Source organism: Eriocheir sinensis, chromosome 4 (assembly GCF_024679095.1).
Source record: "Eriocheir sinensis breed Jianghai 21 chromosome 4, ASM2467909v1, whole genome shotgun sequence".
In the NCBI taxonomy this organism is placed as follows: Eukaryota; Metazoa; Arthropoda; class Malacostraca; order Decapoda; family Varunidae; genus Eriocheir; species Eriocheir sinensis.
The window spans coordinates 15053038-15059037 of NC_066512.1; the positions used below are offsets into that span (position 1 = coordinate 15053038).

At 43.5% G+C, this 6000-nt stretch overlaps 1 protein-coding gene across 4 annotated transcripts in view; it reads right to left on the minus strand.

Moving 5' to 3' along the window:
- The window catches only part of LOC127008872 (nephrin-like), a 289486-nt gene that overhangs the window by 233140 nt on the left and 50346 nt on the right, over positions 1–6000 (minus strand). For 2 of the 4 annotated variants that reach the window (XR_007761400.1, XM_050881264.1), the window contains exon 1: positions 2347–2502. The exons of the other annotated variants lie outside the window; for them this stretch is intronic. The gene's annotated coding sequence lies outside the window, so the exon portion shown is untranslated. Of the gene's footprint in view, positions 1–2346; positions 2503–6000 lie in introns of those variants that run through there. 4 annotated transcript variants of the gene reach the window in all.

Genomic DNA, 6000 nt, shown 5'->3' on the forward strand with positions numbered 1-6000 from the left:
AAAAGGTTCTAAGTGGACGCCCGAAATAAAATTAGCAAACGACAGACAAAAAAGCAAAAAAAAAAAGTCAGTAAGGTTAAGGGAAGAGAGGCAAAAAAGAATGTGAAGGAGAGAGAAGAGGAGAGAAGGAAGCGGAAGGAAGAGGGGGAGAGAGAGGGCAAGGGGCTCAGTTTCCAAGAATGTGGAAAGAGTGTTCGAGGCTGTGCTCCGAAACTGTATCGGGTTCATGAGGAATACTCTCGAGTCAGTCCCACCGCTTAAATTAACTCTCTCTCTCTCTCTCTCTCTCTCTCTCTCTCTCTCTCTCTCCAGTCTCCTCGTCATTAGTTTAAACATTTCATTCACCAAGTCTGAACCCGTAGTTACTTGAACTGTTCTTTCTCTTCCCCTCGTGATATTTTCCTCTTAATTATTTCCTCTCTCTGGTTCTTTCTTTTCCACTTTTGTTCACATTTCCGCACATCTTTTCGACTTCTCGTGTATTCTTGACATTTCTTTTCTTCTCCTTCCTTCTCATTCTCATTTTTGTTTTCTCGGAGCCAATCTAATCCCTTTTCCTTTCGCCTAGCTCTCTCGTTCTCTCTTCATCCTTTTTTTCTCTTTTTCACATTTTTTCTTTTATGAGACCAAGTTTCTTTTATTATTCATTTTCATCCCACCACTTTCCTTTACCAAGTTCCTTAAATTTTCTAATTTTAAATTTCCATTTCTATTTCCCTTCCTTTCACCATGATACCCTTTTCCTCACTGGCCATCCTTTCTTTTTTTTCTCTTCCCTTCCCTTCAAAACCTTCCCTTCCATTTCCTTCTACTTCTTTTCTTTCCCATCTGCATCGGTTCCTTTTCTTTCCTTCCTTCCTTTCCCTATCCTCCTCGTCCCTTCCCTTTCTTTCCCAGACGAAGACGAAGGTAAATAAATGAAAAACAGGAGAAAAGCATTATTAGAACAGCAGGAAATGTTAAATACGTATGCAATAACAAAATCACCAACCACCTAGACAACATATTGGAAGTGAGGGTAATAAGAGAAAGGCACCTACGTTAACAAAAGATGCTTAAAGCGTATGTTACAGTGCAGGGTAGGGACACAACACACGGCTAGGATGCCAAGCTGAAGCAGGATCAGTTTTCTCTAATCATAGGGGATACCATTATATTTTACTCCCAGCCACAGCTCACGCGAACTGTTGTTTTACGTTGATTACTGTAGGGTCATACAACAAACTCGTGACAGTTCAGTTGTCACAAAATCAAATATGGGCACGCAAATTCTTTCTGGATTTTTTTTGTATTCCATAATCACGTGAAATACAAAAGACAATACAATGTGCCTTTGAATTACTAAAAGTTAAAAAAAAATACGGATCTTTTCCGTTTGGCGTACAGCGCTAAAATTAATTTTAATATAGATTTTCTTATGTATTTTGTCCGTAGAATCCGAATATGACAACCGTTTTATGGAGAAACGAACAGTTTTTAAGTTATTTTCCTTTACGCTGCAGCCGCCGCAGCCTCAAAATAGCTCGCAGAGGGCTTAGGGTCGAGGAGCATATTTAAACTACTCCAACCGAACTTTACGACCTACTAACGGGGGGGCTGCGCCCCCCTCGACCCCCCCTAATAACCAGGGGGGGCTACGCCCCTCCCTGGACCCCCCCCTCATGTATATGTGACTTATTTCAGCGAGGAGGTATTTCTCGCAACACCCGCTGCAGCCTCGCCGCGGCCAGCACCAGAGGCGACGCGCTTTCGTAAACATTATCCCATATTTTCAAGAGTAAAAAAAAAGTCCTTGAATTGGATTTTCAAAGCGTTTCCATGACTGCTGAAGGTTTGCAAACGGAATACTGAATATTACGACTTTTTAAAGTTTGAATTCCTTCAGTAATAGATAGGAAGAAAATAACTTTAAAGGCAAATAACTCAAAAACTGTTAATTTCTCCAAAAAAATACTGTGATATTCTGATTCTACGGACAAAAATACATAGAAAAATCTATATTAAAATTACTTTTAGCGCTGTACGCCAAACGGAAAAGACCCAAAAATACTCGTGTACTTCAGACATCAATGAAGACAGGAAGTGAAGTATCCGAAGCACTAGTTAAGAGTTTGTGTAATTCATAATTTCAATCAACATAAAAACAATTTCAGTTACTTTCTTGGCAATGGTGTTGATCATTCTCATTGTTAATACATATCCTTGGCAGGAACAAAAAACACAAGGCCTACAGCCAGTTTGTGATATCTTGTAAGAATAATTTGTTTCCGCAAGTGAGGCTCTAGAGTGGTAACAGTGAATGGTCCATCAATGTATAGTTCATAGTGAATAAAACTGTTATCCCACCTGCACATTCCAATGCAGCAGAGATCTCCTTTCACAGAGCAGCTACCACATCACGGCCCCGCTGGCTACGATCACTGGGATCATATACAGCAGGGCGCACTCGAACTAAGTTTATCGGTAAATTCACTTGTACGATGCTCACACCACTGCGGACTCGCTGTGACTGGTGAAGAAAACGGGCCCGGCCCTGTGAGACTCGACGCGACGCGACTCGGCGTGACTCGAACTGGCTCGATTCTTGCGGTGTGAACGGATTTTCCAAAGATCCATTAAATTACTGTTAACTGTGGCGGCGATTCAAGTCACTCAGGAGTCAAGATCTATAGAAGGGAGAGGTCAACTCGCTTCTCGCTACTGCGCATCCTATGTGACGTCACTACGAGGTACGGCTAAGGACCAACGAGACGCCGCCTGGATGCCTGGCGGGATGACAAATTAACCAATGGAGAGGCCTGGGACCCCTCTCGGAGAAACAAGGGAGGGAGGGGGAGGGGGGATAGAGATAATACTAGGAATGGGTAACTGAACCATTACAGATTCAGTTTTTTTTTTTCCCCCTGCACCCACCCCCACTCTACCCCCACCCCAAGCTCCATCGCCCCAACCTTCCCACACATATCAGACCCCCGATCCCTGTCCCACTTCTTTTTGTACTTGTTCCATTTGCGAAGTAAAATTGTACTTATAATATGTAAATTTTCAGCCTGACGGCTGCCGCAACTAAATAAACCGTTTATTATTATTATTAGTAGTAGTAGTAGTGGTATTAGTATTATTAGTATTATTATTATCTCACACACACACACACACACACACACACACACAGGACTTTCTGTCCTACACAGTAGTAGAGGTATGAACTCATATTTTTCCTTCTCTCTCTCTCTCTCTCTCTCTCTCTCTCTCTCTCTCTCTCTCTCTCTCTCTCTCTCTCTCTCTCTCTCTCTCTCTCTCTCTCTCTCTCTCTCTCTCTCTCTCTCTCTCTCTCTCTCTCTCTCTCTCTCTCTCAAACACACACACACACATACACACACACACACAGTACTTTCTGCCCTACACAGTAGGAGGTATGAACTCATTTTTTCCTACTCTCTCTCTCTCTCTCTCTCTCTCTCTCTCTCTCTCTCTCTCTCTCTCTCTCTCTCTCTCTCTCTCTCTCTCTCTCTCTCTCTCTCTCTCTCTCTCCCTCTCTCTCTCTCTCCCTCTCTCTCTCTCTCCCACACACACACACACGATACAGAGAATCATTTTTTCAAATTTGAAAGCAAATTTTGCCATAATACACAAATTAGTGGAGCTCCTTTGACTTTCACGCGGCGACAGGTCTGACCAGACTGACCGGTTCATGAGCGGTCAACCCCCTGCTGCTCACCTCATAGTGACGTCATGCGCGGAGCGCTCCAAAATAAACCCAAATTGAGGTGACCTTTCCCTTCTTTAGATCTTGTCAGGAATTATCTTGACTTTACTAGACTCGTTTGATGTAAACGCAGCTTTTACAAGGGCGCTGCAGAGAGTTCAGGATTATTTGATGTAGCAGTCTACGGCGCTCTGGACAGCCGTCTCCATTCGGTGGAAGCCGTTTATCATTATGGTGATGGTGATGATAATAATAATAAAAATAATAATAATAATAATAATAATGGAACAGCGTATTCCAAAGAATACATATCGATTGCTATACTGGCAAGTTTTATCGGATTGTTTTTATGGGAAAGAGACCGAATCAATCCTGCAAGGAATAAGAAACAGAGGGCACTCACGGCTTGAGCTAAACCACCTCCCAAGCCTCCTCCACTTATCCACCTTCACTAAATTCATGGCCTGGGCCGGACCACCTTAGAATCACTTCGGGTCTCCTCGGGAAGCAGCAGCATTAGGGGGGGGGAGATTTAAAAGGCGCCATCATTAACATCGCCACAGTATCTTTCCTGAACTATTCCTAATCTCGCCGAGGTGATGCATTAAACACGAAGCTCACTTCCTCATCCCCATCATCATCACCACTGTATCTCTCCTCAACACTATTCAAACCATTTTCATCATCTTTCCCTCCTATCCTTAACCCTGACGGCAGCACCGCTGTCTCATCTATCTCTAAGGCTGACCTGTTCTCTCAGACTTTCTGTAAAAACTCCACTCTTGACGATTTTGGGCATAATCCTCCTACTCACCCCCCTCTGACTCCTTTATGCCTATTATCAAGATTCTTATGAATGATGTTTTCTATGCTCTCTCTGGCCTCAACCCTCAGAAGGCTTATGGGCCTGATGGAGTGCCTCCTATTGTCCTTAAAAACTGTGCTTCCGTGTTGACACCCTGCCTGGTCAAACTCTTTCAGTGTTCTACCCCTAAACCTATCAACAGTGGTGTCCCACAGGGCTCTACCCTATCTCTCACTATGTTGTTCATTGATGATCTTTCAATAACAAACTGTCCTATCCACTCCAATGCTAATGGCTCTACTCTGCATTATTCAACAGCATTTAACAGAAGACCCTCCCCGCAGGAATTACGTGATTCCAGACTGGAAGCTGCAGAACGCTTGACCTCAGATTGGGGCAAAAGGTACCTGGTGTCCTCTAATGCCTCAAAAACTCAATATCTCCACCTGTCAACTCGACACAATCTTCCAAACACCTATCCCCTATTCTTCGACAACACTCAGCTGTCACCTTCATCTACACTAAACATCTTCGATTTATCCTTAATTCAGAATTTTAATTGGAAACTTTACATCTCTTCCCTAGCTACATCAGCTTCACCGAGGTTGGGCGTTCTGTATCGTCTCTGCCAGTTCTTCTCCCCCGCACCGATGTTGTCCGTATACAGGGGCCTTGTCCGTGCTCGTATGGAGTATGCATCTCACATGTGTGTGTGTGTGGGGGGGTGGGGGGCCTCCACACACACACAGCCCTACTAGACAGAGTGGAGTCAAAGGCTCTTCGTCTCATCAACTTTCCTCCTCTTACTAGCAGTTTTCTACCTCTTATATTCCGCCGCCATGTTGCCTCTCTTTCTGTCTTCTATCGATATTTTCATGCCGACTGCTCTTCTGAACTTTTTAACTGCATGCCTCCCCCCCTCCCGCGGCCCCGCTGCACTCGACGTTCTACTGTAGCCCATCCCTATACTGTCCAAACCCCTTACGCAAGAATTAACCAGCATCCTCATTCTTTCATCACCCTCACTGGTAAACTCTGGAACAGCCTTCCTTCATCTGTCACCAGAAAAAAAACATGAACCACGTGAGAAATTCGTTGGTTGGGTGAAACTGTAAATTGTCCGAATATCAAGACACCTGTCCACCCGAAATTGACCTTTGGTTACTCTTTCCTTCTTTCTTTTTTAGCAACAGCGTTTAGCGGGCTTTTTTTCTACGCTTTTTTATGCCCTTGAGCTGCTTCCATTCCTGTAAAAAAAAAAAAAAAAAAAAACACGCTGAGCAATGAATTAACACAACGCTCACTTGCCGATCCCATCAAGTATGTAATGCTTCATTTAGGCGCCGCATTTATGTAGCTAATTTATTGCTTGCGAGCATTTTAATGAGTCATATACATGCATGCATATGTAATTTAAGCGGAAGAAATTTAGGTATAAACGTTGAGGATTTGTGTTATTCTGTTTCCACGAATACCGAATACTCTCCGT